Source organism: Scyliorhinus canicula, chromosome 14, assembly GCF_902713615.1.
Source record: "Scyliorhinus canicula chromosome 14, sScyCan1.1, whole genome shotgun sequence".
Classification (NCBI taxonomy): Eukaryota; Metazoa; Chordata; class Chondrichthyes; order Carcharhiniformes; family Scyliorhinidae; genus Scyliorhinus; species Scyliorhinus canicula.
In genome coordinates this window covers 49,929,870-49,941,977 of record NC_052159.1, presented here as the reverse complement: position 1 = coordinate 49,941,977, position 12,108 = coordinate 49,929,870, and the positions used below count along the sequence as shown (strand labels likewise).

Genomic DNA, 12,108 nt, shown 5'->3' with positions numbered 1-12,108 from the left:
TCTCCCCCCTTTCTTGAATAAAGGAGTTACATTTGCCATTTTCTAATCTGATGGGACCGTACCAGAATCTAGGGAATTTTGAAAATTTAAAACCAACGTATTTACTATCACAGCAGCCATTTCCTTTCAGTCCCGAGGATACAATGGTATAATAGAATCCCTACAGTGCAGAAGTCAGCCACTCAGCCCATCGAGCCTGCACTGGCCCTCTGAAAGAACACCCTACCTAGGCCCAATCCTCTGCCCGATCCCCAGAGGCCCATCTAACGCTTCGACACTAAGGGGCAATTTAGCATGGTCAGTCCACCTAACCTGCACATCTTTGGACTGTGGGCGGAAACCGGAGCACCCAAAGGAATCTGATGCAGAAACGAGGAGAATGTGCAAACCCCACAGAGTCACCCGAGGTCAGAATCAAACCTGGGTCCCTGGCACTGTGAGGTAGCAGTACTAACCACTGTGCCACCCCAAGGATGAAGTCCACTGGGATATGGGGCCATGTTAGCTTTTAGTTTTAATAATTTTCTCAGTATCTTTTCCCTCTATTCCTTTTACTGCTTGATTCACAAATATCTTGGGGTGTTATTTGTATCTTCTATAGTGCAAAACATCTGTTCAATTCAATTCAAGCGCCATTTCCTTCCATTATTAATTCCCACATTTTATTGGAGGACCAATAACTCACCTTACTTTGAATGCTGTAGTCATTTAGATACAGAGCCTTTAACTCTGTCCTTTTGCTATTTTTGTAACCTCTAGCCTTATTTTCTGGCACACTGATCAGTTTGTATGCTCTGTCCTTTCCTGCCACACTCTGACCTTCATTCTCCTTATTGCCACCTTGCTGTTTTGCCTTGTTTTTTCTCTTTAATTTATAATATCTTCTCACACTTGCTCCCTTGTCCCCACTATTTAGTTTAAAGCCTCCTCTACCACTCTAGTTATACAACTCAGCAGAACACTGGTCCTGCAGGGTTCAATGAAGACTGTCCCAATAACACAGCTCCCACTTTCCCCCTTGGGCATTACTGGATGTCCATGAATCTAAACCCTTTTCTCCCACATCAATCTTTGAGTCGTACATTTAACTCTCTTATTTACAAAGAGTCATTTGGCAGAACAGAACTTGTCTATTGCTGAAAGAAAGAGACACATCTAAGGTTTTTGTCTTGCATTCATCAAAACACTTCGCAAAAATTCTGTTATATACGGAAAACAACAATTTATGTTGTATGAGAAAAAAGTGCAAGTACACTCTAGTAGAGGAATTACCGCGGAGTATGTACCAGGTGGCTGGCAGTTAACTGCCAAGAATTGTTTCACATTTAAACCAGGCAGCTTGATCCCAATTGGAAAGGCATGGCCCCGAGCAATGAGTCAGCAAATGGCCGTCACTTATTTGCTTTAGCTGAAACAGGTGCAATGTGTACATGTTCTTTCTGTCTGCAAAGAACAGGGCCCTATGTATTAATATATAGAGCTTCCAGTACACGCAAGTGTGTAACACACTTCTGAGAGAGCTCTTATCAGAAGCAGGATATTTACTGGAAAAGTAACGTTTGAGTAGGACATTGCCAGCCCTTGGGTATTTGTCACAGATTGGAGAGTTGGTTTCTGTAAGAACACAGCACTAGTCTTAGTTACTAAAGTATTTGTCACAGTTTGAGGATTGCCATAAGATTCCAGTATAGAGATCAGTGAATCCTCTGTAGACAGAATTGCCACGGCTGAAGCAATTGCCTTGAGAGGGTGAGTGTGAGAGAAAACTTTCAGCAGGCAACTGTGGAAGGTGTAACTTCAGTAGTTCAGCTAGACCGGGAAGTTGTGGTTTGGAAAAAGATTCGCCAGAGTTGAAATCTTAAAGCTGCATTTACGCTAGGGTTAAGATGGCTTAAAATCACAAAGGGCATCATGAGACCAGGGTTCAAAGAACTAAGAGAAGATTGCAAAAGTCCCAGACATTAAAGTTACGTATTGTACCATGCCTCAACTAGTGAAATGTTAAGCATCAATCTTTATTGTCCAATAGACCATGCTAGTTTACATTCTAAATTAGTCTTTGTCCTTTTTACCAATATGGTTATGCTGCAACAACAATTTTCTTAATCTGAGAGTTCAGTTATAAAACCAAATCTCTATACTACAGAAACAGATTTAAGCAAGTGATTTGTTAGCCTCATCTGCCATTGGATGTGGGAACCTTCTAATTCTACTAAGTACAAAAGAATATTTTTGGATTAAAACAAAGTTTTTGTTTTGAATGAGGTTGCAGCCAAATTGACTTTTGATGAGTTTAAGGAAATAAAACAGAAATAAACTATGCCCAAAATTGCACACAATATTCCTTATGTGGCCTCATCAATGAGTTATATCAGGTGAACTAAGTGCTTTGAAGGTTCAAAAATGTTTTACTTGGTGCCTTGTTCAGCACCTCGACAGCCCCCACCCCCAGTCATTTCCTTGAGGATTCAAAGATGCATTTCATCTGCTCCAGATGCCTTTTGGGCACTTAATGCTTTGATTCCCTTCATAACACATGCTTTACTGACCTCTACATCTGTTATATCTGTTGTTGGGATCTGGAATTTGCCCAAGATCTTCATCTGTGATGACTGATGTGCAGAATTCATTTAACACATCTGCCATTTTCTGATCCTCTAGATTTTGACCCACTTGTCCCACTTTTAATCACAGCCTCTTTCACTGTCACAAAAACCCTTCTAATCACTCTTGTGCTGTCTTTAGCAATTCATAACTCAGCATGATTTCCAATCTTCAGTGGTTCTTGATTTTTCTTTGTTAACTCTGATCCTGCATTGTGGATGCACTTCGTTGCCACTCCTTTGGTCAATAATTTGTTCAAAGTCTCTTTTTATCATTGAAATAAAGTTTTCTTACTTTGCCACTTTGTCCTCATTAGAACTTCTCCAGCCAGCTAAAGTTTCTCTTTATTAATGATCAATGATGTCACTGATTTTTAATATTAGTTGTCAACACTAGTGAATATGAAAACAAATATCTGGCCCCATGCACAGTTTATATTCAAGATTAAGTCAATTATTACCACTGCAAATTTATGTGATTTCACAAAGGAATACTAAACCATTTGGTTTTTCCTCATCTTTTCAATACCAGTGATAGCCCTCACGAGTATCACAACATAGCTCTTAGAATGGTAGAGTCAATCCAAAGCAAATTCACTTCACACTAATGCTACTGTCAGCTCACACTTGAACACCCATCTTACATTCCAGGCTACTTTATTTCCATTGCTATGAAAGATAAACAAGTTTTGCACCAGCATGTGCAATATGTGTTCCTACTTTATAAAAGTGACTGCACTTCAAAAATACTTTGTTGACTATAAGGCACTTTATGATGTCCTGAAATTACAAAAAGTGCCAAATAAATGAAAGTTCTCTCCTTTATGCTGTATATCACTGGTATGTATGCTGTAACTCACCTGAATCATTTTATTTCGTAACTGCTCATGCTGTGCTGACAATTCATATCTATTTTCAATTATTGCCATTACTGCCAAGTTGATACCTTTAAAGTCAGAAAGGCTTGTATTTACACAGCACTTTTCACAATCAAAGGGCTCAAAGTCAACAAATTACTTTTGAAGAGCCGTCATTGTTCTAATATAAGCAATGCATCAGGCAATTTGCATACACAAACTCCCGCAAACAGGATTGAAATAATGACCAGATAACCTGTTTTACTGGTGTTGAATGAGGGTGATAACCCCCCTTTTCTTCTCTGAAATAGTGTCATGAAATCTCACCCAAATAGGCAGATGAGGCCTTGGTCTCATCTGAAAGATGGCAGATCAGAGAGTGCAGAACTCCCTCAGCACTGCACTGGATTGGGACTTGAACCCTGAACCTTGAGACTCACAAGTGAGAGCCACAGCTGACACAAATCAATCACATTACCGATTATTATGGTTGCCTTAGGATAATTATACACTTCCACATGTTGTGCCTAAACGCTTCTTCACAGTCACGCAAGCAATCATTTGATACAATCAATAAAACGTAAGAAACTTGATAAAAAATTAGATTGGGTGACCACTTTATGGAACACATCTGTTCCGTCCGCAAGAATGACCCCAAACTTCTGATGGCCTGTTATTTTAATCCTTCACCTTGCTCTCACACTGTCCTAACCTTCTGCACTGTTCGAGTGAAGTTGAACGTAATCTTGAATAACAGCAGCTCATCTTTCAATCAGGCACTTTGCAGGCTTCTGGGCTCAATAATGGAGTTAAATAATTTCAAACCATCAATTCCGTTTCCCATCAACCCCCCCCCCCCCCCCGCCCCCCAAACACACTCCTTTTGTTTCCTTTGCTTTGCATAGAATCAAAGGATCACTCAGTGCAGAAGGAGGCCATTCGGACTATTGGGTCTGCACCGACCCTCTGAAGGAGCACAGGGGAAGAATGTGCAAACTCCACACAGCCACCCGAGGTCCGAATTGAACCCAGGTCCCTGGCGCTGTGAGGCAGCAGTGTTTACCACTGTGCCACCCCACACGTGTTTTGTTTTATCTCTTCTTTTTGCTTTCTAACAGTAGCACACCTGCTCCAGGCATGTCTTTTCCTTTCTTGCCCCATGAACATTCCCTTTTGTCCTCCAAGACTTTTCTGTCATTCAATCTCTTCCACGCTACCACAGATCTTCCTTCTGTCATTGTCCCATCCACCCATGGCTCAAAACCTATTATATCTTTATCTTTACCCAATTCTGATTAAAGGTCTGAACTTTTGACTCTGTTTCGCTCTTCACAGGTGCTGCCTGATCTCCTGAATAATTCCAGGATTTAAAAAAATGTTTTTGTTTCAGACTGCCAATGGCGGGACTTTTTGATAAAAAGTCATCCTCAGAGAATGAAGTGAAACTTCCATTTTTAAATGCCTGATTTTCTGATTAGCAAAAACCTGGAAAGAAGATGAAGATTTCTTTCTGATTGCAGCCAACTACAATTTCCTTTGCACCAGCTCTATAGCTTCCAATCATTCAGTTGTACTAACCATGTCAGGTAGAGTTGATTTGTGAAGCTTTATTCAGAGTGTGTTTCAGCACAAAAGATCTATTGGAGAGGATGCTTGAAGGTCATCAAAAGGATGTCCTTAAAGTATATCAAAGCAAAAAATATATCACCCTTGTGTGGAATCTGTGAGAATGTGTTTGAGTCCATAATCAGATTTATAGCCATCGTTAATCCCTTTTAAACACTAGCAGAGAACAAACATATTTACTGGATCACAGTAAATAATCAAATGCTTGCAAAAGATCATTCAAAGCTTTCTTGCAGCTCAATCCACATGGCCATCATGTGATGCAATTGAGCAGGCTACAGTTCAAAATACCTCAAAGTCATTACTGCACTAATGAATAAACACCAACTTAAGGAAATAAAATTAAGCAAATATTGACCTTGTTAGGAACACAACTAACAAAAACATTTTTATCATAGTCAAGGCTCAGAACGGGTAAACACTGGTCAGGAATCTGTGATTATCTAAACTTTGGTGCACAGAACAGGGTAGCAGAAGCTAATTTCTGCTATTTCAAGCTGGGCTAATGTTCAAATATGGCACAGTAATTTCGACCCGAGTTTCTTGGGAGTGAAATTGTGAAGTTCCATATTTGGCATTAAACTTCGCAGATATTAGCTCATTCAGAAAGGCACAAATAATGGCTCCAAAAGTTCCAAACGGTGCTCTGTGTAACAGCAAGTGCTCTTGAAGTTTCAATTCAAGTACATTGGGAGAAAGACTTTCTGCAGATACTATTTTCTAATCATGAATTTATTTCTAAAGAATATTTACAATTTCTTGACAGATTGCACATCTCACTTGTGGTTGGGTTGGGTTAAGGTACACTGTTGGATTAGAGTGGGAACACCTTAACCATCAACCTACCCTGTGCAAAACTGATTGAGGAGTTCAAAAGTGGAAAAGCATTGCTGAAAAAAGACATGTGCCAAAGCTTTTTGTCTTGCACTCACTCACCAGGGACAGATTCAGAACACCAAACCTAAAGGGAACAACAATTTATATTGAATGAGAAGAGGGTGCTGCAATACAGATTGCTGTTCCCTTTAGATTTGGTATTCTTATGAATCTGTCTGGATAAGTGCAAGGTGAAAAGCTTCAACACCACCTCTCTTTTTTCAGCAATACTGTACTCAAGTTCTGTACCACAACGTGACTAAATGGAGAAGTATTCAATTCACAAGCACAAACATGCCTCAACCTTAATGAGTCGAGCATTTTCTCGTGTGTGCATGTGTAGAATGAAAATTAAAAATATGATTTTAATTTCTTAGCTGGAAACCAAGGAACACACAATTTGGACTTTGGAAACAATTTCAAGGTGAAAGCATATAATGCTATTTATAATGATTGCATGGTTTGGATCCCACCAAAGTTGATGGGCTTCTGTTGAACTGAGTTTCCGAAGACAAGTTGGTGTAAATTATCCATTTGTTCCTTTAACCTGATACAATATATTTATGGTAAAGGTCTTCATCAGAATTCCATCCTGTATCACATGAAGGTAAAAGTCACGCTGATATTTAAAAAAAATACTTCGGTAGCACAGCCAGTTTGGAGCATTGCATTATGGAATTGTGAGTAATGGGTTCAGCCTGATGATTTCCCAACCACACATTTATTTTTTGACAGCCATGCTCCTGTGAGATGCACGAGTACATGCAAGGTACACCAAAGTGGGTGGAAAAGCATAAACAAAACCAAGGAGGAAAAATCATGGATGGATTGATCTGCCTTCAAGTGTGATAAAGCAGACTCAGCAGAGGACTGCGAGTATGGCCCACAGACACTAATGGTGAGCCACAAAGAAGACAAGACAAAATACCTTACTTTTTTATTAGGCATTGAGAAGGAGAATACATTACAAAACAAAAACATGATGTTGAGTGTGTGCGCACTTGGAATGTTTCGCACTAGTTTTACCTATTATGAATTGTAGGTGGACAGAAAGTCTGGTGATCAATCAGTACTTCTGTTACAACACTGCCCTTAATGAATATCAGAACCACTTCAGGCTGTGAAGCAACATAGCAACTTTCCCTTGTTACTTCAAAATAATAATAACAATTATAATAATAATTGCTTGTTGTCACAAGTAGGCTTCAATGACGTTACTGTCAAAAGCCCCTAGTCACCACATTCTAGCGCCTGTTCGGGGAGGCTGGTACTGGAAAAATGTATCTTAAAAAATATATTAATACTGCACGGAATCTGTACTCCACACCAACACCTCGACCATCACATAGTGTCATGGGAATGTCACTTTAAGAAATATTTGTCTGCTCAAGTGGCTGCAGTGATGTCAGAGTGTGGGTGGAGCTGAGCTCTGGCTCTGCTTTTTAGTTTCGCTGTGAGGACAAGCTTGGGTGTTACTGTGTTTATTTGGTTTTGTTTTAGTGTTGGAGCTGAAGCCAGCCAAAGAAGCTGTAATTTTGATCCCTCTGCCATCTAAAGACTATCACTCGATCATTTGGAGAATTCAGAGTTATAACTTCTTTCAGTAGAGAATTTAAACCTGATGTGCTTCTGTAAAATGGATTTTTGTCTTATTGATGTTAAAAGGGAAGTTTAAGGATTATTTAGAATGTTGTATTCTTTGGGGGTGTACTTGAATTGATGGTTGCGAAGATGTTCATTGTATGTTTTAAAAAGGTTAACTTGAGTTCATAGAATAAACATTGTTTTGCTTTAAAAATTACTTTTAAATTTCTGCTGCACCACACCTGTAGAGTGGGCTGCGTGCTCCCCATACCACAATCTAGTAAAAGTCGTGGGTCAGGTGAACTCCATGATACACTTTGGGGTTCTCTAAACCCTGGCCTTAACAGTAAGAACAAAAGACACAGGTGTAGGCCAATCGGTCTCTGGGGCCTGCTTCGCCATTCAATAAAATCATGACTGATCTGTTTGTAGGCTCAATTCAACTTTCCTGTCCTCCCCATTAACCCTCAACTCCCTTGTCTATCAAAAATCTTCCAACTCCAGTTTTGAATAACTGCAATGACCTAGCCTCCACTGCTTTCTGGGGAACAGAATTCCACATACTAACGAGCCTTTGAAAGGAAACAAATTGTCCTCACCTCAGTCTTAAAAGGGAGCCCTCTCATTCTTAAACTGTGCCCTTTAGTTCTGGTCTCCCCCACAAGTGGAAGCATCCTCTTCCCAGTATTGATTCTAACAAAACCTCTCAGGACCGTTTATGTTTCAATAAGATCAGCTCTCATTCTTCTAAATTCCAATGGATATAGGCCTAACCTGTTGAACCTTTCTTCATAGGATAAGCCCTTCACCTCACCAGTCGAGAGAACCTTCCATGTACTTCTAATGCAATTATACTTTTTTCAAATAAGGAGACCAAAACTGTGCACAGTATTCCAGATGCGGTCTCACCAATGTCCTGTACAGCTGCAGTAAAATTTCCCTTCTTTTATATTCCTTTCCCCTTGCAATAAACAACAACATTCCATTTGCCTTTTGAATCATTCCATGTATCTAGCACCCAGATCCCTCTGTACCACCAAGTTCAGCAATCTCTCTCCATTTAAATGGCATACTGTCTTTATATTCTTCCTGCCAAAGTGGACAAGTTTACATTTTCCTACATTATGCTCCATTTGCCAATATTTTTCCCAGTCATCCATCTATATTCCTTTGCAGACTCTATACCTCCTCTTGGCAACTTAGTTACCGACTTAGCTTGGTGACATCAACAAATTTAGCTCTTAACATTTGGTCCCTTCATCTAAATCATTCATGTGGATTGTGAATAGTTGAGGCCCCAGCACTGGTCCGTATGGCACTCAATTAGTTACAACTTGGCAATCAAGAAAAGACCCATTGATCCCTACTCGCTGCTTCCTGTTAACTATCCTTTATCCAAGCTAATATGTTATCCCCCACACCATGAACTTTCATCTTGTGTAGTAACCTCTGACATGGCACCTTATCAAATGGCTTTTGGAAATCCAAGTACACCATATTCATAGAATCACAGAATCCCTACAGTACAGAAGCAGGCCATTCGGCCCATCGAGTCCGCAAAGACCGTCCAAAAGATGCATCTACAGACACTGAAAGATGCTGTTGTAACAACGCGATATGGCGCTCGACCCGTCGATCGACAGTTCCAACGCGTCACAGCAAAAAATCGTACCAACCTCCTCAGAAGACAAACACGGGACACAACCAACAGCGCATCCTTTGTCATCCAGTACTTCCCCGGAGTGGAGAAACTATGACATCTTCTTCGCAGCCTTCAACACGTCATTGATGAAGGTGAACATCTTGCCAAGGCCATTCCTACAGCCCACTACTTGCCTTCAAACAACCCTGCAACCTCAAACAGACCACTGTTTGCAGTAAACTACCCAGCCTTCAGGAGAACAGTGACCACGACACCACACAAAACTGTCATGGCAACCTCTGCAAGATGTGCCCGATCATCGACATGGATACCACCATTACACGTGAGAACACCACCCACCAGGTACACGGCACATACTGTGCGACTTGGCCAACATTGTCTACCTCATACGCTGCAGGAAAGGATGTCTCGAGGCGCGGTACATTGGCGAGACCATGCAGACGCTGCGACAACGGATGAATGGACATCGCGCGACAATCGCCAGGCAGGAATGTTCCCTTCCAGTCGGGGAACACTTCAACAGTCAAGGGCATTCAGCCTCTGATCTTCGGCTGAGCGTTCTCCAAGGTGGCCTTCAGGATGCGCAACAACGCAGAATCACCGAGCAGTACGGCCTCAATCAGGACCCTGGATTCATGTCGCATTACATTCACCACAAACTATCTGGCCTGGGCTTGCAAAATCCTACCAACTGTCCTGGCTTGAGACAATTCACAACTCTTTAACCTGTGATTATCCCTCTCTCCAGTCACACCGTCTGGACTTGTAAAGACTTAATTACCTGCAAAGACTCGCATTTAGAGTATCATCTTGCATCATTGAATTTGTCTATATATTTGGTTGCGGGACCCACCTCTTCATTCACCCGAGGAAGGAGCTGCGCTCCGAAATCTAGTGATTCAAAACAAATCTGTTGGACTTTAACCTGGTGTTGCAAGACTTCTTACTGTGCCCACCCCAGTCCAACGCCAGCATCTCCACATTTTAAATAACTATAGTGACAATGGGTAACAGAATGCATCTTCATACCTTCAGCATTAAAGGGTGCCATTTACTGGCCTTGTTGCACCTGACTTGGTGACACGATGAGGCCACTGAATCTCGTGAGAGGCTTCTCGCAAAATTCCGATGGTTGGTAATCTTGTGAGCTTCATCTGAAACTCGTGAGACGTCGCAATCTGGATATCACGCATGCTGGGCGAGATTCAGATATGTATACGGCTCATTTAAATATGTCTGCACCAGATTCTCCGAGCGTCTGGTAACTAAAAACCTCCCCAGCTAGACCTGAACCAGGCACCATTTAGTACTGGTCCAGACAAACGTAGACGTATAACGGAAAACCTGGGGTGATCTTCCAGGTCATTGGAGACCACTGGGTCATCGTGGACAGTGCGGGGGGTCCCCTGGCTTTCCCTCTGGCCTGGGCATTTTGGGCTCTGCCAGCCTGGTGCCTTGGCACTGACTGATGGCAGGGTGCCCGGGTGGCATGATCAGGCAGGCAGGCACTGGTACTCTTCAGGTTCAAAAGTGGCAGTCTTTTGCCCAATTGTGAGTAGACACAATACAAATCTGAACAGCATAGCCTATATCCTCGTTATCGGGGGAGGGGGGAATTTGCATTATTTGCTTCGGGCTGTTGTTCTGTACTAATAGTGGCCACCTCTATGGCCTGTCCTGGACTTTGACTTTATAGGACACTGACTCTGTTTTATCCATTATGATTCTGGGGATCCAGCTGGAACCAGCTCCAAAGTTCCTCATATTCCTTCATATTCTGTCTTGAATATTCTTTCGAGTCTCACAATCATCATTTCTTTTCTGTTTCTCTTGTTGGGACTCCACCCTCCCCACCAGGTTTGTGAACAGTAGGCTTAATCTTGTACGAAGCCGCTGTCCCATTAACAGTTCTGCTGGGGCAATTCCGGTTGTTGTATGAGAGTGGTTCTATAATCGTAAAAACCTTGCCAACTTGGTCTCTATCGATGCTGGTCATCGCAATCTCTTTCAGTGCTAGAAAGGGTGCCAGGCTTGTGAGTAGTGAGAGGCAATTCAATTAGTGTCAGCAATTAGGCAATTAGTGTCAGCTATTCACACTCCTGGGCAGTGCTCGAAGAAATATTCATAAGCTGCAAGTAAGAGGGCCCAATGCTGCATCTGGAGATTACTTTGTCCTCTTTAAAATGTCCCAATAAGGACTTCTGGTGGTGGCCATGGAGTAAGTGGTTGCACACAGGTGGCTCCTGCCTGAGGTTGGATTTTTTTGGCGCTTTCATTGAGCCTTCTGATGTGTTTGTAATTAAGAAAGAACTGGTGATTCTTCTTCAACAGGGAATGTCTCAATCTTATCAAACAAGGAGTGCAACGAGCAAAGGTCCACAGTCAGGCTAAGAGGACTGGCATGGGGCAGCAGAGGGAAAGATGGCGGCGAGATCTGGGGCATCGTTGTCCACACAATGGTCGACGGAGCAACTGGTGGAGTTTCCGACAGCTGAGTTTCAGCAGCAGAGTAAGTCAGCCTCGGAAGATTTGGCTAGGGTGGCAGAGCCGATTTGGGCTGCCTTGGAGAGTGGAGTAGAGGCTGGAGATGCAGAATGTGATGCCTCAGAAGGGGAGGAGTTGGTGGCTGATTATGAAAGTCAGCTAGTCTCGTTGGAGGCAGAAATGCCTATGATGGCGGAGGGGCAGAAGAAACTGAGAGAAGGTGGATGATTTGGAAAACCGCTTGAGGAGGCAAAATCTAAGGATCATGGGGCTACCCGAAGGGAACAAAGGAAAGCAGGCCACAAAATATGTAGCTAGGGTGTTCGAGAGGTTGATGGGGGATGGAATCTTTGACCGACCTCCTGAAATGGATTGGGCGCACAGATCTCTGAGGGGGAAGCCGAAAGTGGGGGGG

General features: G+C 42.2%; 1 protein-coding gene across 7 annotated transcripts in view; it reads right to left on the bottom strand.

The window, feature by feature from the left end:
* atp8a2 (ATPase phospholipid transporting 8A2) overlaps positions 1-12,108 on the bottom strand; it is a 792,435-nt gene that overhangs the window by 333,743 nt on the left and 446,584 nt on the right. The window lies entirely within an intron of this gene.